The 25,134-nt window shown below is 48.1% G+C and overlaps 1 protein-coding gene and 1 pseudogene across 5 annotated transcripts in view; one reads left to right on the forward strand and one right to left on the reverse strand.

Annotated features, from left to right (window-relative positions):
* Positions 1-7,131: 7,131 nt before the first annotated feature.
* Positions 7,132-7,226, reverse strand: LOC123463269 (annotated as a pseudogene).
* Positions 7,227-11,617: 4,391 nt separating this feature from the next.
* Positions 11,618-25,134, forward strand: part of Epb41l1 (erythrocyte membrane protein band 4.1 like 1) — a 148,481-nt gene continuing 134,964 nt past the window's right edge. For 3 of the 5 annotated variants that reach the window (XM_045157503.1, XM_045157502.1, XM_045157505.1), the window contains exon 1: positions 11,618-11,681. The gene's annotated coding sequence lies outside the window, so the exon portion shown is untranslated. The remainder of the gene's footprint in view (positions 11,682-25,134) is intronic. The other 2 variants (XM_045157499.1, XM_045157504.1) reach the window with 1 other exon arrangement.

A 25,134-nucleotide genomic window follows, 5' to 3' on the forward strand; every position in this document is an offset into this window, starting at 1 on the left:
GGTGACTTAAAACAATAAAAATTTATGTTTCTATATTCAGGAGGCCAAAGTCAAGGTGTCAGCAAGGTTGGCTTCTTCTAGGCACTCTGGTAGAAGAAACATCTATGTCTCTCTCCTGGCTTCTGGTGGGGCTTGTCATATTGTTACTTCTTGGCTTGTCTGTAGACATGTCTGTCACCTCTGCCTTTACATTGCCTTCTCTCTGTCTTTATGTGTCCTCTCTTCTTTGTAGAGAGTAACAGTCATTAGAGTCCACCCTAAATCCAGGAAGCATTATTCTCTTCTTTTTATTTATTTATTTATTTATTTATTTGGGGCGGGGGGGGGGGGACTCAAGGTAGGGTCTCATACTAGTCCAGGCTGACCTGAAACTCACTATGTAGTCTCAGGGTGACCTGGAACTCAAAGTGATCCACCTACCTCTGCCTCCCGAGTGCTGGGATTAAAGGTGTGAGCCACCATGCCCGGCTTTTCTTTTCTTTCTTTTTTTTTTTTTTTTTTTTTTTGACAGTGAAATATGGTCTCATTATACAGCCCAGGCTGGTCTTGAACTTTTGACAGTCCTCCTGGCTCATCCCCAAGTGCTGGGATTGAAGGAGTGAGCTACCATTCTCAGTGTAGACCTCATTTTCAAATGAGATAATTTTAGTTTCTAGAGGGACACAAATTTAGGGGGAGCACAGCTCAACATACTATTGCATCTTTTGCAAATGCCACGCTACCATTTCTGCTGTTCATTGTATATGTGTGTGGGCAGAATGGCTACTTTACTTATTTGTGGGTTTTTTGTTTTTTTTTTTTTCAAGGTAGGACCTCATTCTAGCACTGGCTGACCTGGAATTCACTATGTATATGTGTGGGCAGAAAGGCTATATTACTTATTTGTAGTTTTTTTGTTTGTTTGTTTTGTTTTTTGAGGTAGGGTCTCACTCTAGCTCAGGCTGACCTGGAATTATTATGTAGTCTAAGGGTGGCCTCAAACTCATGGCAATCCTCCTACTTCTGCCTCCCAAATGCTGGGATTAAAGGCATGCACCAAGATGCCTGGCTTGTTCTGTTTTTTTGTTTGTTTGTTTGTTTTGTTTTTTCATATCACTATTATTTAATTTTAGTTTATTTATTTGAGAGAAAGAAAGAAGGAGACAGAGAGAGAGAAAGAGAGGGGATTGAGGGATGGCTTAGCAATTAAGGCATTTGTCTGCAAAGCCAAAGGACCCAGGTTTGATTCCCCAGGACCCACATTAGCCATATGCACGAGGGGGTGCACGTGTCTGGAGTTCATTTGCAGTGGCTGGAGGCCCTAGAGTGCTCATTCTCTCTCCCTGTTTCTGTCACATAAATAAAAAAATATATATTTTTTTAAAAAGAGAGAGACAGAGAGAGTATGGGCATGCCAGGGCCTTTAGCCACTGCAAACGACCTCCAAACACATTATGTGCCACCTTGTGCATCTGGTTTACATGGGTCCTGGAGAATCAAACCTGAATGGCTTGGCTTTACAGGCAAGTGCCTTAACTGCTAAGCCATCTCTCCAGTCCCTGTTTTTATTTTTATTTGTTTATTTTTTTTGTTTGTTTTTTCTTCACAGTAGGGTCTCACTCTGGCCCAGACTGACCTGGAATTCAATTCACTACGTAGTCTCAAGCTAGCCTTGAACTCATGGTGATCCTCCTACCTCTGCCTCCCAAGTGCTGGGATTAAAGGCATGCGCCACCATGTCTATCTTCTTTGTTCTGTTTTTTTTCGAGGTAGGGTTTCCCTGTACAGTGCAGACTAGCCTTGACCTCCCGGTGTGCCTGCCTCTGCCTTCTAAGTTCTCCGTCCACCCCACCTCCCGCTTTGTTTTGTTTTGGTTTTTCAAAGTAGGTTTTCTCTCTAGCCCAGGCTGATCTGGAATTCACTATGTAGTCTCAGGGTGGCCTTCAACTCACAGTAATCTTCCTACCTCTGCCTCCCAAGTGCTGGGATTAAAGGTGTGCACCACCATGCCCAGCTAAATGCTTGGATTACAGGTCCAAACTACCATACCCAGCCAGAGTGCTCCTTTACAATGAAAGTTTATTTTTAAAACATAGTTATTTACTTATTTTGAGAGAGATAAAGGGGGAGGGAGAGAGAGAGGGACAGAAAGACAGACAATGAGCATTGCAGCTGCAAATGAACTCCAGATGCATGTCCACTTTGTGTATGTGGCTTTACACGGGTACTTGGGAATGGACTCCAGGCTATCAAACTTTGCAAGCAAGTGCCTTTAGCCACTAGGCCATTTCTCCAATCCCTTATAATACAAATTTCTGATGAAGTGATGAAGTAGTTATACATTTTTTTCCTGAGGTAATCTTATTTAGTCCTTGCAACAATACTTCAAGGTAGACACTACTAAAATCCCCCAAATTGCTAGGGGCTGTACCTGTCAGCATTTGCTAAGTTATGGAGTAATAAACAACCCAAACCTCAGTGGCTGACAGCAGTTTTCTTCTTCACTGTATAAATCAGCAGCAGGGGAGGTTGTCTTTAGCTCTCTGTTCTGTGCATGTGTGCGTTTGTGTGTGTTTTCATTCCTGGATTCAGACAAAGGCACAGCTCCTGCCCAGAACACACCATTCCAGTGGCAAAAATAACAGTAGTATTTTGGACTGAAGCATGCATTGACAAAGCAGGCCTTCAGCTCTTCAGCTCATATTTCATTGGCCAAAGTAAGTCATGTGATCAGCCATGCCAGGAGCTGGAGAAGTACACTCCTTCCTTTGGAGGGTACTCAAGTCATATAGTACGTAGTCATCTAATTAGTGCTGACAAAGAGGAAAAGCAAATAATGGAAAATAATAATACTTGGACCACAGGGGTTGTGTAACGTGCTCAAGGTCAAATAGCTGGGAAGGGGCAGAGCCTGAATCCAAACTCAGTCTTTCTTCAGAGCCATAATGTACTTTGTCAGTCCCCCATTTCTTGCTAGATGGAGTTCATAAATATAAGATGCATAGGTGTGTTGGTACAGCTGGTTTACCTTTTATACATGCTGAATGTATTCTTCAAAACAATAGTCTCTTCTCAACACTTGGGAGAATCACTATATGAGCCATCACTCTTTGTAAATAAATACAGTCAGCCTTCCATAATATTGGTAGGTTCTGTACCTGCAGACTCAACCAACCAAGGATTGAAAATCTGCTAAAAAGAAAATTACATCTGACTGTGTGGTGGCACACACCTGTAATCCTAGCACTTGGGAGGCAGAGACAGGAGGATCATGAGTTTAAGGCCAACCTAGGCTACCATAGCAAGACTGCCTCAAAAAAACCAGACCAGGGCTGAAGAGATGGCTTAGCAGTTAAGGTGCTTACTTGTGAAGTCTAAGGACCTATGTTGAACTCTCCAGTTCCTATGTAAGCCAGACGTACAAGGTGATGCAAGAGTGCAAGATTGCATATGCTCACAAGGTGGCACACACATCTGGAATTTGATCACAGTGGCTGGAGGCGCTGGCACACCAATTCTCTCTCTCTCTTGCATTAAAAAAAAAAAAATGAAAAAACCCTGGCATGGTGGTGCACTTCTTCAATCCCAGCACTCGGGAGGCAGAGGTAGGAGGATTGCCATGAATTCAAGGCCACCCTGAGACTACCTAGTGAATTCCAGGTCAGCCTAAGCTACAGTGAGAACCTACCTCAAAAAACCAAAAAAAGAAAAAAAGAAAAAAAAACTTGTATCTGTATTGAATATGTAGATTTTTCCTCGTCATTATAACACAATATAACAAGCGTTTGCATAGCTTTTACATTAAGTATTATAAATAACATAGAGACAGCTTAAAGCACACAAGAAATTATATACATGCTCTATGCAAATACCATGCCATTGTAATAGAAGGAACGAGCATCCACAGATTTTGGTACCCACAGTGGGCCTTCCTGGAACCACTCCTCCACAGTTCCTTAGGGATGATGGTATTATTTTGTCCTCTCTTGTGCCCTCTGAAGGCTGGGAGAAATACACCCTTCTTTGTCATGTGTCCCCTGTGCTCCCAATGACTTATATGGGGTCTCCCAAATGTTTGCTGCATTTGGGGGGGGGGGTGAGATGAGTTAGTAGGGCGTACACTGCAACTGACCCATGCTCCCGGGGATGAGAACACTTAGCCTATTTTCCACCTCTCTAAACTGAGCTTAGCGCCTTGTGCTTGGGTGACTTTAGCAGGTCAGCTCCCACATGACTCACTGTGTAAGCCTTCAGCAGTGTCACCGGAAGGCCTTGGGCTGGGGTGTGTGTAGGTTGGTGGGGTGGGGGGAGGGAGGTAGGACCTAACATTCACCTCTCAGAAGCCTTTCCCTTCCCCCAGAAAGAGGTCAAGTAAAAGTCCTTCCCTGAAGCATGCTGGGCAAATCCCGAGGACTGGAGAATCTCTGGATGGTAGAGATGCAAGAGATGAGACGAGCAGCCAACTGCACCGGGCAGGCTTTACTGACAGGTCTGAAGTTAATCTAGCTCAACATCAGTTTCCCCTGCTGAGACCCGGAGAAAACAGGGATCTCATCCTGATCCCTCAGGACGCCCAGTAAGCGCTGGCTGTCTTCCGGAATGCAGCCTTGAAATCACAGGGTACTGGGCTGAAATATCCCTGACAAGATATAAGATGGCAGGCAAACTGGGAGTTTCCATGAGCCACTGTGTCCTCACCTATACAATGGGGATGATAATTAGAGCTACCTCCCAAGCTGAGAAATCGTTTTAAGTACTTAGCGTTTCCTAAGGGCTCAGTGAGGTTGGCTATGTCCAAATGAAACGATGATGATACTTTGTGATTTAAGGAAAACCCCAGATGAGGGTTCACTGGAGAACATTAAAGAAAAGGGGGTGCCGGACAGGGTGACGCACACCTTGAATCCCAGAACTTGGGAGGCTGAGGAAGGAGGATCGCAGAGGGTTCGAGGCTACCCTGAGAAGACTACATAGTGAATTTCAGGTCCACCTGAGCTAAAAGACCCTACCTCAAACACACACACACAAAAGGGGGGTGCAGGGCTGTGAGTACAGCTCAATGGTAGTTCATGGGTTTCAAATGTGCAAATCCCTGGAGTAGAGTCCCCCTTCCCCCAGATGGGAGACGAACAGTCTTAACTTCTTAGAACTGGTTGCTTGAAACTGGGTGCACATTCAGCCAAGCGTGGGGTGTGGCTTAAAGGAATGAGGAAGCAGTAGGGGAGGTGACCAGCCACAGAGCACTGTTTGTCTTCAAAGACCTCCGGAGGGTTAATGTTAGCTGACCCTCTCCAAAGCTCAAAGGCCCTTCTTCACCCCATTCCTTCATTTGCCATCTACTTGACTCCTCCGCATGTCCAGTCACCAATACAATTCATTTTACCAACGATATTGTTACTTTGAAGCTTACCCAAGCTTTCTCACACATTGTCCCTGTGACCCCGCGTCCCCTCTCTCCCTCAGAATCTATCTCACACCGGTCCAGAAGGAAGCCAGCGAATGGGGCTTAGCTGAGATCCCACAGGATTGGAACCTAAGGACTGGAAAGGCCAGCCTCCTGCTGAGGTTCCTGTCAAGTCACATCTGTCCTTGGCTTTCTATTACCATTGCACCCCTGTCTTCCTGTTCATCCTGGGCCACCGCTGTGCTTGCTAACTGGTCTTCCCTGACTCTGGTCCCTCCCTCATCCACTGGGTCTAGAGTGCTACTGTCCCTGTCAGAATGCGTGGGGCCCAGAGCTCAGCATTGTGGTCCATTAGTGATCTAGCCAGGGCAGCAGAGCACTGATTTGTCTTTTCTTGTTTTGTTTTTTTTCAAGGTAGGGTCTCACTCTGGCCCAGAAAGAGACCCTATCTTGAAAAGAAAACAAACAAACAAAAAAAAAATTTATTTGAGCATGTTTGCCCGCAAAACCTAAGGACCCAGGTTCTATTCCTCAGTAGCCACATAAAGCAGATGTTCAAAAGTGGTGCATGCATTTGGAGTTCATTAGCAGAGGCTGGAGGCCCGGGCATACCCATTCTCTTCCTCTCTCTTCTTGCAAATAAATTAAAAAAAAAATTTATGGGCTGGAGAGATGGCTTAGCAGTTAAGCGCTTGCCTGTGAAGCCTGAGGACCCCGGTTCAAGGCTCAATTCCCCAGGACCCACGTTAGCCAGATGCACAAGGGGGCGCACGCGTCTGGAGTTCGTTCGCAGTGGCTAGAGGCCCTGGCGCACCCATTCTCTCTCTCTCTCTCTGTCTATTTGCCTCTCTCTCTCTGTCACTCTCAAATAAAAATAAACCAAAAAAAAATTAAAAAAATATATTTATTTGAAAGCCAGGAGTGATGGTATATTCCTTTAATCCCAGCACTTGGGAGGCTGAGGTAGGAGGATCTCTGTGAGTTTGAGGCCAGCCTAAGACAGTGAATTCCAGGTCAGCCTGGACTACAGTGAAACCCTAATTCAAAAAATTGTAAAAACAAAAACAAAATAATTTGGGGCTGGGGAGATGGGTGAATGGTTAAAGGCACTTGCTTACAAAGCTTGCTAGCCTGGGTTCAATTCCCAGATGCACAAAGTGGTGTCTGCTTCTGGAGTTTGTGGGCAGCCCTTCCACAACCATTCTCTCTCTTCCCTCTTTCTCCTCCCTCACAAACATTTAAAAAAAATTATGTGCATGGATGTCCAGTGTCTTTTTTGCAACTGCTACTGAATTCATGTACCATCACTTTTTGTATCTGGCTTTATGTGGGCATCGAAGCATTGAACCTGGGCCAGTAGGCTTTGCAAGCAAGCACCTTTAGCTGCAGAGCTATCTCCTTAGCCTTTTATTGTGATGATTTTTGCAGTGCTGGGGATTGAGCCCAGGGTTTTACACATTCTAGTTAAGTACTCTACTCACTGAGCTACATACCCAACCCTAAAAAATTCTTATTTTATTTTATTTTTATTTATTTACAAGCAGAGATGGCAAGAAGAGAGACAGACAGAGAGAATGGGCATGCCAGGGTCTTCAGTCACTGAAATTCAACTCCAAATGCATGAGTAACTGTGTATCTGGCTTTATGTGGGTACTGGGGAATCAAACCTGGGTCATTAAGCTTTGCAGGCAAGTGCCTTAGCTGGTGAGCCATGCCCAAGAATTCTTTTTTTAAAATTTTATTTTTCATGTCAGATGGGTAATGTGCCAACTTTGTAACAAGGTTTGTGGGAGGCACATGCCACACAAATGTTGACTGTACACGTATGAACCAATAAAAGGATCCAGAGAGTTCTTTTTTATTTTTTTTAAAGTATTCATTTATTTGCAAGGAGAGACAAAGAGAGAGGGAAGGAGGGAGGGAGAGAGAAAACACACACTAGGGCTTCTTGCCACTGCAAACAAACTCAGACACATTTTGATTTTGGTTTTTCAAGGTAGAGTCTTGCTGTAAATCAGGCTGGCCTGGAATGTACTATGTAGTCTCAGGGTGGCCTTGAACTCACAGCCATCCTCCTACCTCTGCCTTCCGAGTGCTGGGATTAAAGGCATGCGCCACCACGCTCTACTTCTCACTGCTACTGTCATCATTGTATCATTCATTCACTCTATCACATGATGTCAGATCTTCAATATTCTGGTCACCCCTCTAGACATGTGTCAGTGTGATGTCATCTGAAAGTGGGGTCCCAGAGCTGAGCTGAGGACTATCAAGGGCAACACACAAAGCTGTCTTTAAATAAATAAATAAATAAATAAATATATATATATATATATATATATATATATATATATATATATATATACACATACATACACATACACACACACACACACACACACACACACACACATACACACATATACTTGAAACAGAGAGAGAAGGAGACAGATAGAGAATAGGCACACAAGGTCCTCTTAGCCATTGCAAATGAACTCCAGATACATGTGCCACCATGTGCATCTGGCTTACATGGGCACTGGGGAATCAAACGTTGGTCCTTAGGCTTTGCAGGCAAGCACCTTTAACTGTTAAGCCGTCTCTCCAGCCCACAAAGCTGTTCTTACCTCTAGTTTCTGTTAACACACTACATGACATTCATTCCTATTTGTCCTCCTACACTCTTTCCTTCCTCCCTCACTCCTTCCTTTTTAAAAATATTTTATTTTATTATTTATTTGCAAGCAGAGAGAAAAGGAAGAATGGATGCACCAGGGCCTCCAGCCATTGCATACGAACTCCAGATGCATGTGCCACATTGTGCATCTGGCTTTATGTGGGTACTGGGGAATCAAACCCAAATCAGTAGGCTTTGCAGGCAAGTACCTTACCACTAAGTCATCCTTCTAGCCCTTGTTCCTTCTGAGCCACATTATATTAATGGAGCTCAAGGCCAACTAAAGTCTTTAAATCATTTTCATTTAAACGATTCCCTTTTTTGGTATGCATATGTGTGTGCGTGATGATGTGTGTGAGTGTGGGTGGGCACATGTGTGCCCTGAACAAGCGTGAGAAGATCAGAGGGCAGCTATCACTGCCGGTGTTAGTCCTCTCCGTTCACCTCGTTTTGAGGCAGGGTCTCGGGTTGTTCACCACTGCCTTGGCCTGAGAGCTTCTGGAAAATTCTCACATTTCGGCCTCTCTTCTCTCTGTAGGGGTGCTGGGATTCTAGATGCTGGCTCTCGCAAGTGGCTTTGAAACTGCACTTCATCTCCAGTCTCCCTATACAGTGTTTTGTGCACTTAATCATCCGGAAATGCTCTAACACAGTAGTCTCTAGCCCCATGTGGCTATTAAGTTTAAAGCGCTTAAAAATCAAATGTTCAAAGCGGGGTGTGGTGGCGCACGCCTTTAATCCCAGCACTCAGGAGGCAGAGGTAGGAAGATCACTGTGAGTTCGAGGCCACCCTGAGACCAGAGTGAGATCCTACCTCAAAACAAAACAAAACAAAACAAAAATCAAATGTTCAGTTCCTCCGTTGCCACAGGCAGCTAGTGGCTATAGACTATACAGTCAGGACATTTCTGTAATCATAGAAAGTTCTATCAAACTGCTCTGGTTGGCACCCAAGGGCAAGAGCTTACATTTACATTTATTCTGAGTAGCAGCTCATTTTCTGTTAGCTCTAGCTCACTCTCTAAGCCTGCTGAGATCTTCTGGAAACTTCTTCTGGTTTCCAGAGTGTTTGTGGTCACTTCGAATATGACAGCAATAGATTGGATCAGCTCTTCATAGCTCCTCTGTTTTATCTGAAGCCACCGATAGCCTCCAAGCACAGGGGGTTGCAGCTAAACCCATGTGTTCAGCTAATTGTTTAGTATATTAGGCTCCATACTGGGGGCTGTGCCAAGTATCAGGAACCTCCAGGGAGACAGAAAGCACCTATAAATGGAATCACTGAAATGCCTTCATCTCACATTCAGGGCTGGCCTGTGGTTGGTTGTTAAATGTGGAAGCTTAGAATCAGCTTCCTGAGTTTGGCTTCTGGTTTGGTCACTTTACAAGCTTTGTAATGACTCTGTGTTTCCCTTTAAACATGTACAGAGTAGGGATGCAAATGACCTCTACCTCACGGTGGAACTGAAGATTAAATGAGTTAATGCAAATATGGCTCTTACAGCAGTGCCTGGACTATCAGTGTTTCAAACATGGTCCTTAGTGGTAGGCCTCATGAATTATCATATGAATACTGGACTTTGCAAGTCATGCTATCACCTATGTCCAGTCCTGTGTTGGGACCTTGGCTCTCCATAGCTGTACCTTCATGTAGCCTATGGAGGTTCCTGAAGATCCAAACCAGGCCTCCCCTCTCCAACTGCTTATCTTCTCAGCAGCTCACTCTGTGTCTGTTCGCAGCATCCTGTCCCGGAGACAGGGACTACAGTGAAAAACCAGAATTAATGGTCTTGGCCTTGGTTCAGTACAGCCCGTAGGAGAGACACAGGATAGACTTCTGAGCTGCAAAATAGAGTGCATCACAGCTACTCCTTGAGAAGTGGTCAGGGCCCAGTGAGACAAAGAGGTGAAAGCGTTTGCATTTAGGAAGCCTTTTGCCAGCGTCCCGACTTCCAGTAACACACAGCAAGTGTTTCTGGTTTTTCTTTATTTCTTTGCTTCAGATAATAACAAAGGAGTCTCAATATTCCAGGCTTTGGAGGGCCTGGCTTTGACCCAGGAATCCTAGGGCAGGAATTTCCTCCGTTTCTTCATATATGATATGGGAATGTTAATTGGTGTCCTGCCTTCTCCAGGGGCTATTCTAGGCTCACTGTACTTGAGTTAGTTGTCCCTTCTTGTTTTTTTTTTTTTTTTGTATATTTATTTTTATTTATTTATTTTATAGAGAAAGAGGGAGAGGGGGAGAGAGAGGGGGAGAGAGAGAGGGAGTAAGCGTGCGCCAAGGCCTCCGGCCACTGCAAACGAACTCCAGACGCACGCATCCCCTTGTGCATCTGGTTAATGTGGGTCCTGGGGAATAGAACCTGGGTCCTTTAGCTTTGCAGGCAAACGCCTTAACCACTAAGCCACCCCTCCAGCCCTAGTTGTCCCTTCTTGATGCATATATTTATTTGAGAGAGAGGGACAGGGGCAGATAGAGAGAGGAGAATGGGCACACCAGGGCCTCAAGCCACTGCAAACAAACTCCAGATACATGTGCCACTTTGTGCATCTGGCTAAGGTGGGTTCCTGGGGAATTGAGCCTGGGTCCTCTGGCTTTGTAGGTAAGTGCCTTAACCGCTATGCCCTCTCTCCAGCCTCTTGGTGCTTTAAGATAATGTTCAAAGCAGGACTTTCTGAAGGGGCCCAACAAGGGCCATCAGGGAGGTTACAGCCCTAATTAGAGGGGGGTCCTTTACCTTGGATGTGCCTGGGCCTGTGGGCGGTGGGCCAACAGGGTCTCAGAGCCAGGGGCTCTGCCTTGTCTAGCCCCCCCCCCCACCAAGTCCAGAGGGGCTACAGTCTGAGACAGGCTAGAATGCACCATGAGATCCTTCTCCCCGTCACGGCCACGGGAACAATAGGAGGGGGGGACGTGGAGGCGGGTGGGCGTCGGCCAGGTCCCTGCTGGAGGGAGAGGAGCCCACATCCCCCTCCATGCCACAGCCAGGGGTGCTGAGCGGCGAGGTTAGCCCAGGCCACCGAGGCATCAAAGCCAAGGAGAGCTCGGGGCTGGACGCTGGCAAGGTACCCTAAAGGAGGTGGGGGCGGGGCCCGAGCCCACCGGGCTGAGACCTCGAGGACCAGGAGACCCCGCATGGGGGTGGCTCCTCTTCCACGCCCCTGGCCTCTGAGCTCGGGAACCGCTCCGGTAAAAGAGCCCAGGCCCACGTGGGGAAAGCGGCGGGCGGATCTCCCGGCCACCCCTCCAGCGCCTGGTGGCTCTCGGGGTTCGGGCTTTCGGGCGCTTCCCGGGGCTGCCGGTGGCAACCGCGCGTCTGCAGCTGCAGCGGCTCGCGCGGCCGGGATCGCCGCCGCCGCCGCCACCTCCTCCTCCTCCTCCTCCTCGCGGGGAGCCGCCGGGGCGGGGCGGGGCGCAGGGGGGGGGGGGGCGGGCTGGCGGCGAGGGGGCCGAGCGCCGTGGGAGGGAGCGCAGGAGCGAGCGAGCGAGCGGGGCATTTCTGCGCAGCTCGAGTGCGCCGGGGAGCCCGCTCGGGGCGGCCGCTGGGACGCGAGCGCCGAGGGACCCGCAGCGCCCGGAAGCCGCGCCGCCGCCGCCTTCGCCTTCGCCTTCGCCAGGTCAGCCGTGCGCGGGCGCTGCCGAGACGGGCGGGCGGGCTCCCGGGGAGCAGCGGCGAGCTGCCCTTCCCTTGTGCCTTTGAGGGTGCGTGTGTCGTTTCGGGGGGGGGTGGTCCTCGTCTGCGGGTGTGTGTGTGTGTGTGTGTGTGGAGCGCGCGAGTGTGCCCGTGCAAGTGGATGGTCCAGTGTGTGTGTGTGTGTGTGCGTCCGGGTGTGCAAAACCGTGTGCGCCTGGGTGTGCATGTGTGCAAGCGTGTGCGCCTTGGGGCTTCTTGGGTGGTGTGTGCCTATCCGAGCTTCAGGGCTGCGTGTGTCTGTGGGTGACGGTGCCGGTGAGAGGGTGTGTCCCGGTGTGTGTGCGTGTGTACATCTGGGTGAGGGTGTGTGCCCCGTGTGTGCGTGTCGCTGTACGCGCGCCCGTGTGACTCCCCGGGTACGTGTGTGTGTGTGTATGAGTGTGTGTGTGTGTGTGTTGTAGGCGGGTGTGCACCCGCGTAGCCCCCGTGTGCGTGTGCGCGGCTTTGTCTCCGCACTGCCGGGAGGAAGGGGTGGGGGTGGCGGCCGAGGCGCTGGCATCGCGCCCCCCCACCCCCCCCCGAGCCCGGCACCTGGCCGGGGTGGGGGGGACAGTTGGGTGGCGGCAGCGGTGGCGGCGGGAGTGTCCCAGCCAGGCGGAGACTCCCCGCTGGCAGGTGGGCAGCCACACCCCGGGGGTCCAGAGGGAGCCGGGGTGACAGCAGAGCCGTGCTCCCAGCTGAGCGGGAGCGGAGGGCGTGTCCTGCCTGGATCCCCGGCGTGTGTGTGTGTGTGTGTGTGTGTGTGTGTGTGTGTGTGTGTGTATGGGTGTGTGAAGGTGTGGGTGTGGGCTGCTGGTTAGCTGCGACAGCGGCCCCTAGGTTATTGACCCAGCCTGTTCAGAGATCAGTTTCCTTGTCGCGACAGAAGAGCTGTCACCAGCCGCTAAACCCAGCCTAGCCTAGCCTAGCCGGGCCTGCCACACTCCGGGCTGCTCTCCGGCCTAGCCCGGGTAGAAGCAAGCTGTTTTGAGGGTCGAGGTTGTCAAATCACTCTCTTAAAGGGCCAGCTCCTCATTCTGAGGAATCTCCTCTCAGGAGGCCTGTCTCTACTTTGAGAGAGATGTCCTCTGGTGGGGTGTGTCCGCCCCCCACACACACACCTGCAGGCATTTCTAGATCTGTAGTCGGTGCATGTGTGTAGCTCTTTCCTGTGTATTTCTCGTGCATTTGGGTGCATATGTATGTCTTATCAATGAACAATGATAAGGTGTGTGCCCATCTGTTTTTATAAGTTCTGGGGTATTTTGTGTTTTGTGTGTGTGTGTGTGTGTGTGTAGCTGTTTGTGTGTTAGTGAGCCTGTATGTGGGTTTGCGAAAGAAGTGCCATCTTGCTGCCAACTGGAATAGGATAGAAAATCACTCTTTTTTTTTGTTTTTAAACATTGGATGAAAAGAAGTTTGGGGATTTAGTCCCTGGCTTTGTAGGTTTCAGATCCCAATATTGAGATGTAGGTAGTTTGGGATTGACAGAGATGCATGGAGAGAGAGCAACCTAGACTGTTCGGGAAGGAGGATAAGAGAAAGATGTGGCAGGGCAAACATGCTTCCAGTCCTTGAATGTAACTTCTCCCCGCCCCCCCCCCCCCCTTGGCTGCGTGGCTCGCCTGGATCAGTGTACTGGATTCGAAGTGCAAAGGGAGGGAGCTGAGAGAGGAGAAAGAAGGAAGGTGGATGGGTGATAGGATTGGGGGCCGACAGCAGATTTCTGCAGTTCTTCAGATGTTTTCCTGCCAAAGGCAGCAGAGGCTGGGAGAGCTGGGCTTCTTGCTTCCTTCTCTGAACACTGGTCTCTGGAGAGGTTCTGCCCTGGAGTTCAAGTGCCCAGCGGTCTTGTCCAAGCTCCCTTAGGCATTGTTCAAACTCTTATGTGTTTGTTTATTATTTTTATTAAGGACCTCTTATGTTAAAGACTAACCTCCCCAGGCCTCAGTTTCTCTGGCTAGGCAGCTGGGGCTTGGCTTGAGGTCTTTGGGCCTTGACTTAGGCTCAGAATGCTGGAGTTTGCCTAATTGACACTCACATGTACTCACATCACTCCTTGCCTCCAAGGCGGTCACTGTTGCTTTACGCACTCTTACCCTAGGCAGTGGTTCTTGTCCTGGTCAGTTCACTGGCTTCAGCAGGGTTACCAGGAGTTTATTACATATGCAAACTTGGGGGCCTCATGCCAGGCCTACAAAACAAAAAGAAAGTCTGGGGGGAGTGAGGCCTCCCCCACTATGTTTTCACGAAAGCAGGTGAATCTGACTGCTGGCCAGTTCAAGAGAGGTGCTGAGAGAAAGCCAGGAACCTGCTGTAGTTCGAAATAGCTGGGAAGCCCCTTCCCCACTCCAGTCCACCACATATCTACCCGAAGTAACCCCAAAACCTACCTGGTAGGGAGGCACTGTGGTCTTCCTTGTGACCTGTAACAAATAACTTCTTTACTGATTAATGCAGTAACTTTGACAAAGCTTGCTCTGGGCTGGGTTCTCAGTATGCAACTTGTTTGTTCATTTTCTCCAACCTTTACCTTGATGCATAGAGACCCTGCAAGATCCAGCTTTTGTCCCGTGGTGTGAAACCAGCCCCCTTAGGCTTTTTAGTTCACTCAGGCACCTTGAGCCCATTTGCCTCCAGGGTTTTGCACATGCTGTTTCCTCCATGTAGCACAGTTGTTCTCTGCTTCTTTTTAATATTTGTTTATAAGACAGGGGAGGGGAGGGCTGGAGAGATGGCTTAGCCATTAAGGTGCTTGCCTACAAAGCCAAATGACCCAGGTTCGATTCCCCAGTACCTACGTAAGCCAGATGCACATGGTAGCACATGTATCTGGCGTTTGTTTGCAGTGGCATGCATATTCTCTCTCTCTCTCTCTCTCCCCTCTCAAATGGATAAATAAAATTAAATTAAAAATAATTTTAGCCAAAGGGAAGGTAGGACTTACTTAAAACGTACTCCCCGCCAGACACAAAATGGCCTGGATATCCACGACCTCACAGTGCCTGACACTACTTACACAAGACCATCATAATAGGAGGAAAAGATCATACATCAAAATAAAAGAGAGATTGATTGAGATGGGGAGGGGATATGATGGAGAATGAAGTTTCAAAGGGGAAAGTGGGGGAGGGAAGTATTATCATGGGATATTTTTTATAATCATGGAAGTTGTTAATAAAAAATTTGAAAAGAAAAAAATAATTTTAAAAAAAGGAGAGATAAAAAAAAAGGAGAGATAAAAAAAAAGGAGAGATGGAGGGAGAGAGAGAAGGAATGGGCACATCACGGCCTCTTTTGCTGCAAACAAACACTAGATACTTGCGCAGTTTATGCATCTTGCTTTATGTGGGTAATGGGGACTTGAACTAGGCAATCAGGCTTTGCAAGCAAGTGCCTTTAACCTCTGAGCCACCTCTCCAGCCCTCTGCGACTACTACTTCTTTGTTCGAGGTAGGGTCTCACTAACTCACACTGATCTGGAATTTATTGTGTAGTCTCAGGGTGGCCTTGAACTCACTGGGATCCTCCTATCTCTGCTTCCCAAGTGCCGGGATTGAAGGCATGCGCCACCATGCCCAGATTTACTTTTGTTTTGGTTTTCCTCTACTTCTTATCTGGGCTAACTCCCACTCCTCAGATTTCATCCCAGCAGTCACTTTTGGGGGCGGTACTTTGCCAACTCTCTAGGCTAAATCAGATTTTCCTGTTATGCATTCCTAGAGCTCTCTGTCTCTCATAGGGCTTGTGAGTGTCTGTGATTTTACATGAACTTGTTAGTTGTTTGATCATCTCCCCTCCTTAGATTGTAAATGCCATCTGGGCAGGAACTTGCTTGTTAATCTTCCTAGTGTCCCACACAGTGCTTGGCTTATATCCGTGCCCAGTATGTCTGTCAAATGAATTCATTTATAATATAAGAGATGATATGAAATGGTGATACACCGACCAGACAGGGTGAAGACTGTTCTCAAGCAGGTTTGTCTGCTTTTTTTGTTTTTTAATTGCTACATCCGATAGTTGTAGATGTGAGCCCTTACTGTATGTCCCCAGCCATGTGGGCTCTGTTTTGGGGGAGGCAGGAGAAAGCCTGTAGCTTAGCTTGTGTTCTGAATCCTTTTCCATTAGGACCTTGCCTGAAGAAGACCAAGGACGTTGAATGAGGCGTCTGAAAATCTGGGTCTGCACCTTGGCATATAACCGTGGGCAAACCACTTTCCCTGTCTTTGCATGTTTCCTCTTCTGTCAAATGAACATATTGGGAGAGATGTTGTCATTACTTCCAAAAACCCCAATGAATGTCAAAAAGTGTGGGTAGTACTGCATCCTATACATATCATGGTGGTTTTTTTTTTAAATATATTGAATTGAGAACTTTCATTTTTTCTTTTCTTTTTTTTTTAATTTTTTTTGTTTATTTATTTATTTATTTATTTGAGAGCTACAGACACAGAGAGAAAGACGCAGAGAGAGAGAAAGGGCGCACCAGGGCCTCCAGCCACTGTATACGAACTCCAGATGCGTGCTCCCCCTTGTGGATCTGGCTAATGTGGGTCCTGGGGAATTGAGCCTCCAACTGGGGTTCTGAGGCTTCACAGGCAAGCGCTCAACCGCTAAGCCATCTCTCCAGCCCATTTTCTTTTCTTTTTAAGTATTTTATTTATTTACTTACTTGAGAGAGAAGGAGAATGGTGTGCCAGGACCACCAGCCACTGCAAACGAACTCCAGACACATGTGCTACCTTGTGCATTTGGCTTTATGTGGGTACTGGGGAATCAAACCTGGGTCCTCTGGGTCCTTTGGCTTTGCTGGCAAGAGTCTTAACTGCTAAGCCATCTCTTCAGCCCTTTTAAAAATATTTTATTTATATACTTATTTGAGAGAGAGAGAAAGAAACAGAGAGCAAATGGAACTTTGACCTTTTCACTTAAAGGAAGCACTTGATGGCTTCTCTGGCATATCTAAATCACCAGCATCACCATTGTTACACTTTGGGGACAATATTATACAAAATAAGGATTGACTGCAAGCATTAAGATACCAGTGCCAGTGGCTGGAGAGACAGATTAGCAGTTAAGGTGTTTGCCTGCAAAGCCAAAGGACCTCAGCTTGATCCCCCAGGACCCATGTAAGCCAGATGCATAAGGTGGCACATGCATCTGGAGTTTGTTTGCAGTGACTGGAGACCCTGGCATGCCCATTCTCTCTCTCTCTCTCTCCCTCTTTTCCTCTCTCAAATAAATAAGTAAATAAAATTTAAAAAAAGATACCAGTGCCACCATTGATCTGATAACTATGATGGCAGATAGCAGATAGTGGATGGATATACTAGACAAAGAAATGATTCATGTTCCAGGCAGGACAGAGCATGATGATTCCATCATACTACTCAGAATGATTTCCAGTTGAAAATGTATGCATTGTTGCCAGGCGTGGTGGCGCATGCCTTTAACCCCAGCACTCGGGAGGCAGAGGTAGGAGGATTGCCCGAGTTCAAGGCCACCCTGTGACTACATTGTGAATTCCAGGTCAGCCTGGGCTAGAGTGAAACCCTACCTGGAAAAAAATTAATGCATTGTTTATTTCTGGAACTTCATTTCTTCACCTGTTAGTTAAGTGAACCGATAATACTCTGTCTTTTGCCAGGATCGTTTGGAGAACTAAATGAGACAATACATAGGGCACGCTCAGCATGGTGTGGGCACAGAGTAAACATTTGGTCAATGTTAGCTATGATGATGCCATGGCTTCTCCACAACTCAGTCCAGTGTACCTGAATGCTCTTGCGCTGGGCCCTGGGCTTACAGAAAGAGAAATGAATGAACAGGATTCCCAGACTGCCTGGGGATGACAGCAGACACAAGGACCATGGAGGAAAAGGCTTCTTGAGGAGAGAGATGGTGTTTGGGTTAGACCTGGTAGTCGACAGTTGGAACAGCATGTGCAAAGACAGTGTGGTTTGTTAGAGAATCCTAAATCATTTCCTGAGGTGGGGACAGGTGGGCGAGTGATCCAAGAATAGGCTGAGATAGTTACTTTGTTGGGGTCAGACCTGATGTTGGCTGAAGAGCTTGACTAATGCCACTGTTGGTGGGGACAGGAAAAAGAATTAGGCCAACCAGGAAGGATTGAATTTGCATTTCAAAAACAGCTTTCCAGGTGGTGGGAATGGGTGACTTAGGGCAGAAGGGAGGATTGCTATCAGGGACTGATCCCAGGCCACTAAGCAGACTCAGTGGGGAGTCACCAGCAGGGTGGACCCAGACCTTGAAATCAAGCATACTAGAAAATGGACCAAGCTTTCACTAGCCTCCAGGCCCTCTTGTCTCCACAGCTGCCTGATGAGTGGGGATTTGAAAACCAGAGTCCAAGAGTCCCAGGAATGTGTTAATCTCCCAGAGCCACAGACCTGTATTCTTGTAGTTCTGCAGGCTGGAAGGCTGACTTTAAGTGTCAAAAAGGTGGTGGCGCCTGGCGTGGTGGCGCACGTCTTTAATCCCAGCATTTGGGAGGCAGAGGTAGGAGGATCACCATAAATTCGAGGCCACCCTGAGGCTACATAGTGAATTCCAAGTCAGCCTGGGCTAAGTGAGACCCTACCTGGGGGAAAATAAAAAAAAAGGTGATGGCTCCTGGAGGCAGTCTGCTCTGTGCTTTCCCATTAGCTTCTCTGGAGGGTATGCCAGCAGTGGTGACTGTGGCTTGCTGTTGTATCTGTCTGTCACTATGTGGCTTTATCTCTAGCACTTTGCCTCCTCCTCCTTATTTATTTATTTATGTATTTGAAACAGAGGCAGAGAGAGAGAGAGAGAGAGACAGACAGACAGACAGACAGACAGAATGGGTGCGTCAGGGCCTCTAGCCACTGCAAATGCTGGCTAATATGGAGCCTGGAGAATCGAACCTGGGTCCTTAGGCTTTGCAGGCAAGTTCCTTAACCGCTAAGACATCTCTCTAGCCCTGCCTCCTCCTAAGGACACCTGTCATATTAGGTTTAGGACCTGTCCTAATCCCACATGACTGCATTTTAACTTAACTAATTGCATCTGCAAATTATATTTCCAAATACAGTTGTATTCTGAGGTTCATGTAGACAGGAATGGAAGGGGAGAGGTTCATTACTCAACCCAGTACAACCCAGTACACATAGATGTTGGGAAATAAGGCTAGAGAAATGGCTTAACGGTTAAGCCACTTGCCTGCGAAGCCTAAACATCCAGGTTCGATTCCCCAGTACCCACACAAGACAGATGCACATGGTGGCGCATACATCTGGAGCTCATCTGCAGTGGTTAGAAGCCCTGGCATACCCATTCTCTCCTCACTCCTCAAATAAATAATAAAAAAATTTTAAAAGAACATGGGAAATAGCATGAGCCTTGGGAATCCCCAAAGCCTCATTTCTTCATTTATGAAAATGGGGGGTCACCCATTTTAGCATTTACGTTGTAGTGGTAAGACTTAATAACCAAGACACCAGCCGTGAGCATACTCCGTGAGGCGGTATACAGTAAGTACTCAATTATTACATATTCTGGGTTTCCCCCTTCTCTGGCTTTAGTGGCTGAGACAACTTACTTAATTCTGCTTCACTTTTATACATGAATGGTCACCCTCCAACCCTGCCTTCTTGCCAGATTGCCAATCCCAGGAGATAATGAGAACCTCTTTGTAAATTGCTTAAGCGTTTGTTGCTGTGATTCTTAATTATAACCTTCATCATCCTAATGAATCCTTGGCCATCACCACATCCTGTGCACCTTAGCAGAGCCCAGCCCAGCCCAGCTCAGCCCACTCCTCTCCCAGGGAGGTCCTAGGGCTCTGCCTTCTGTGCCCAGAGGCATGGCATGAACAGTAGTCACTGTCAGAGCTGGACAGGCCATCAAGATGGCCCTTGCTGCTGCCCTCATTAGTACGGGAGAGAAACTGATGCTCAAGTGACACCCCAAAGCCTATCAATGGCCTTTGAAATACCTTGTGTATGGCTCCTGCTTACAGTCTGAACGGTACTTTTTTCCTTAGTTGCAACTTTATCCCAGCAGCAGGAGCTTGGAGCATGTTGGATGCCTAGAAGCCTCTTCACAAGTCCTAGAGGTGGGGATCCAGCTGGGAGAATAAGAATTAAGAAAGAGAAGCCGGGCATGGTGGCACATGCCTTTAATCCCAGCATTTAGGAGGCAGAGGTAGGAGGATCTCTGTGAGTTCGAGGCCACCCTGAGACTACATAGTGAATTCCAGGTCAGCCTGGGCTAGAGTAAGACCCTACCTTGAAAAACTAAAAAAAAAAAAAAAAAAAAAAAAAATGGTGTCCAGGTCCTGAGTGAGCAGGCGGTGCCTCCCTGGACTGACAGGGTGGGTTGTCTTGTCACCAGCCTGGCTACGGCTATCTCTTTCAACTTCGGCAGGAGGATAGGAGGCCACCAAGAGCAGCTGTGTGGAGAGCCAGCAGCTGGAGGTAACCCAAGGCATCAAATGCCCTATTGATAGCCAGGCTGGTGCTTCCCTACAGCTGTATCTCTCTACGCCTTGCCTTAGGAAGGCTCTGGGAAGGAGAGAGGGGCTATTCTGTTCTAGCAGTTTCCTGTAAATCATCTTCCTTTCCCTCAAGTTGGGGAGCGTCCGCCTGCCCCATCCTTCCTCTTTCCTCCTTCCTCTTCTGGGTTTTCTCTCCCTCCCTCCCGTCTGCTTCCCCACTTCCCTGCTCCCCAGATTATAGGACTAAAGATAAAGTCTGCAGAGCCACCTAGAATGAGGAAGCCCGGGGTTCTCCTCACAGGCTCAGTGTGGTGACTTAGAAACCACGGCTTGTGCTTCTTAGCTTTCATGCCCCAGGTGCTGCGTGAAGCGCTTCAGGAGACTTAGGTCCTGTAATCCTTGCAGCTCCCCAGCGAGACAGTGTTCAGGCCCCTTTGCATCAAAGGAGGCTAAATAGCAAGCCCGTGGCCTCCCCAGTCCTCAGCCAGCAAAAGGTCCACCTGGGATTTAAGTCTTGCTCTGACCAAAGCCCATGGGTGCTCTTGAGTCTTTCTTATCCTGTCCTTAATGGGGTCCTTGGTCACATTTAGGGGTCCACTGAGGAGCATGCATTTGCTCAAATTCTAAGAGCAAATTATTTTTTAATATTTTATTTTTATTTATTTATTTGAGAGAGAAAGAAGGAGGAGAGAGAGAGAGAGTGTGTGTGTGTGTCAGGGCCTGCAGCCACTATAAACAAACTCCAGATACATGCGCCACCTTGTGCATCTGGCTTACGTGAGTCCTGGGGAATCGAACCTGGGTCCTTTGGCTTTGCAGGCAAATGCCTTAACAGCTAAGCCATCTCTTCAACCCAAGAGAGTAAATTATTTATTCTGAGCATAGGGTCCCTTAACCAAGACTTCTGCTTCTAAGCCTGTGTTCTACCATGGTGTCAGGAACTGTATTTCCTATAGCACCAACCTCAGTACTGGTCAGGGCTCTGAGCTCATCTGGTTCTAGGCAGCTGCCCACCTCTGGGAGAGATGCTGCATCAGAGGGAGGTGATAGGGCAGGTCTGGAAGTCTTGTTAGCTTCTAGCTTTTTTTTTTTTCTTCTCAAGGATGTTTCTCAAGGGTGACTCTGAGTCTTCCAGTTGAAGCAGTTTTACCAGCTGTAAACCACATTAGGTGTTTTCTCAGAAGGGGCTTGGGGACTTGGGGATCCTTCGTCAGGCTCAGTGATAGGTAGGAGGGCAGACAGCAGAGGCAGCAGACCCAGCTTAAGGAGTTCACTTCTGCCAGAAGAGGAAAGACAGGAAGGCAAGAGTAGCTTGGGGTAAGTGCAGGAGCCTGGACCTTTTTTCAACACCAAGTTCAGCCCAGGAGTCCAGACTTCCCCCCTGGACAGGCTGCTGACCTCATAGTGTTACCTTAAAATCTGGACAGCCACGGCCTCATGCTGAACCCCATCACCCACTGTGACCACAATTTGAGTAGACCAGCCCAGCCCAGCCACCTCCTTACCTGGACAGGTGGCTAACCCAGAAGAGACTCTGATGAAGGCACTTTGTAACTTCCAGCCACAGAGGCACCACTTCCCAGACAAGGAGAGTCCCATGCCCCTAAATCCCTTGCTTCCCTAAGAGTGGTCTTCAAATGCTCTTCTTTCAAAAAAATTATTTATTTATTAGAGAGAGAGAGAGGGAGGGAGAATCTGGGCATGCCAGGGCCTCTAGCCACTGCAAAAAATCTCCAGATGCATGCGCCACCATGTGCGTCTGGCTTATGTGGGTCCTGGGGAATCAAACCTGGGTCCTTATTAGGTCTTGCAGGCAAGCATCCTAACTGCTAAGCTATCTCTCCAACCCCCTGTTCTTGCTAAGAGTAACGAAGGGGAGCTGCCTGAACACCCTTTTAGGACTCACCCCAGACATATTTGTGAAGTTCTGAAGTGGCAAGCAAGCACTGTTTTAAGCTTGTACTGTCCCCAGGAGAGGATCTATCTACTTTGTCTAATTCTTCAAGTTTAGAATCATTGTCTTTAGGAATTTTTGGCTCATTTTTTGTCATATCTCGTTTTGTTTTACTGTATGTGTGTGTTGTCTTTTATTCTTTGAAGGGCAAGTTAAACAAGATTTATTTTAGGAAACAAAGTAAAGCAGAAATCTGAGTTGGGAGGAGTCCAGAGCAGGCTTAATCCAGTTATTGTTGTTGTTTTTTCTGTCAGGGCCTCACTATTAGCCCAGGCTAGCCTGGAACTCATGATGATCCTCCCACATCAGCCCCTCCAAGTACTGGGATTCTAGGTATGAGCCACCACACCCGGATTCAGGATTTTTACACAGCTAGAACTAAGGTCTAGGAAAGGTCACTAAGGAGCTAATGGAAGGGTCAGGTGAAGGAGGCTGGCCTCTGATCTCTTGAGAACATCACCGGCTGGCTTATCTGTAATGGTGTCAAGTGATTATGGACTAGGTCCTCTGTCTGGGCCTCAGTTTTCCCAGCTGTGAAGTGGGGGGGCCTGAGCAGAATATTAGCCAAGGTCCCTGAAACTTTGATCTGGGGTTCAGGAAGCTGGGCCTCCTACTGCCTAGTCCCTGTTCTGTGCTCGTCTCTTTGTGGTTTCTCCGGCATCACCTACCTCTGTGGGGCCTGCCCTGCTTGCGCCTGCATCTCCCGAGATTCTGGACAGAGCCTGGCCCCCGGCTTCTCTGTCTCTGCCCTCTTGTGAAACCACATACCAGTCCGACAGGCCTGTTCTTCTTTCTCCGTGCCCACTCACCACAAGTGCAACAGGTGCCCGTGAGTCTTGGGAAGCTCAAGGCGGCCTCTCCACAGGGCTGGACACCTGGACCAGTGCCAAGGAGAAGACGAGGAGAATGCCTTTCCTGAGGCTCCTGGAACATGCCCGGTGTTCACCTGTGCTTTTCTCTCTGCCCATTGCTTCCTCTGTTCCACCCTGCCAGGAATGCCACCTTCACTCCCCTCCCCGCAATTTCCGTCAAAATCTTGTGTATCTTTTTAAAAATTTTTTATTATTTATTTATTTGAGAGCGACAGATAGAGAAAGAGGCAGAGAAGGCAGAGAGAGAGAATGGGCGCGCCAGGACCTCCAGCCACTGCAAACGAATTCCAGACGCGTGCGTTATCTTGTGCATCTGGCTTACGTGGGTCCTGGGGAATCGAGCCTCGAACCGGGGTCCTTAGGCTTCACAGGCAAGCGCTTAAAGGCTAAGCCAGCTCTCCAGCTCCCGTGTGTCTTGTGAAGGCTCATCTCAGATGCCAGCCTCCGGCGCACACAGCTTCAGGAGCCCTCCCCCACCTCCTCACACGAGATCCTCTTTGCCTCCTCTGCATTCCTCCAGAACCTTATCTTGTTCCCCTCTGGGGACAAGATCTGCCTGGTCTTAGCCTTATCTGGGGAGGTAAGACTTCTTATTAGGTTCTGAGCTCTGAGGGCGCGGAGGTGTCTTCTCATGTCTTGTTCTTTGCTCCCCAGCCCCTGGCACCGGGCTGTGTACAGAGCAGGTGCTTAATCCAGGTTTATGAAGGTTCACTGGCAGAGAGCGCTGCCCGCAGCCTTGGGCTAGGTTGGTTTCTCTGGAGTCCCTGTGGCCCACGTCACTGGCAGGCCACAACTCCTCACGTTGCTCCTCCTTTATTTGTGGGTTGGAGAGAGGCCAAGTAGGGCAGTAGCTGAGAACTTGAATTCCACTCCCGATGCTGCTATTTGCTGGCCGTGTGACCTTGGGCAAATCACTTCCCTTCACTGAGCCTCAATTTTCTCTGGTTAAAACAAAGGGGTAAGGCTTGGGTGTGGTAGCACATGCCTGTAATTCCGGGACTTGGAAGACTGAGGCAGGGCTATTGTGAGTTTGAAGCCACTGTGGGCTGTATAGTGACCCTGTCTCTAGAAACCAAGTACAAAACAGAACAAAAGCCCCAGAGGGGTAAAGATGACAAGTCCATTGGAGAGTTGGGAGAATTAACTGAAATGGTATGAGTAAAGTGCTCAGATGTCAGCACTCTGATGTCAGGTATCTTCCACAATCACTTTGCCTCTTATTTTTTATCTTTAAAATATTTTCAGTTATTTATGTACTTATTTATTTGAGATAGAGGGAGGAGGAGAGGGAGAGAATGGGTGCACCAGGGCCTCTAGCCACTACAAACTAATCCCAGATGCATGAGCCACCTTGTGTATCTGGCCTAGGTCCACTGCCCAAGAGCACTAAGCATTGCAAAGGATACATGCCCAATAAAGAAAATAATTTTATTATTACTATTATTATTATTTTTTTGAGGTAGGGTCTTGCTCTAGCCCAGGCTGACCTGGAATTCACTATGTAGTCTCAGGCTGGTCTTGAACTCATGGCGATCCTCTTACCTCTGCCTCCTGAGGGCTGGGACTAAAGGCATGCATGACCCACCATGCCCAGCTCTAATTTATTATTTTTAAGTTAATGGTTAATACCCTTAGGTCTTCAGTAAACACTTGCTGTTTTGTTGAGCATCAGGCTAGTGGCCAGGGAGATAGAAAGTGTTGTTACAGTGCTGAGGTCTCCTGTGTCTTAAGGTCACTGAGGGGCAGTGGGACCCTGGCACAAGGAACTGGAGTCTCTCAGAGATGTCCGAGTGAACAGAGGAGACACTGAGCTGGAATGGCATGAGACAAGAGCATCAGGAGGCTCCCTGCGCAGATTGGGGAGGTGTGTACAGAAAGGAGCAGAGCAGAAACAAGGGGCTGCAGACTCCCCACAGGAAAGAGGCTCAGGGTTAGCACTGCAGGCAGAGGTGGGTGTCAAGCTGGAGTTTGCCAGAAGTAATCTGGGGAGTGATGGCTCTTCTATTGTTGTTGTTGGAGTGTGTGTGTGTGTGTGTGTGTGTGTGTGTGTGTGTGTGTGTCCAGCCATGCTTATATTTGTTTGAGCATGTGTTTG

Source organism: Jaculus jaculus, chromosome 8 (genome assembly GCF_020740685.1).
Source record: "Jaculus jaculus isolate mJacJac1 chromosome 8, mJacJac1.mat.Y.cur, whole genome shotgun sequence".
Taxonomy (NCBI): domain Eukaryota; kingdom Metazoa; phylum Chordata; class Mammalia; order Rodentia; family Dipodidae; genus Jaculus; species Jaculus jaculus.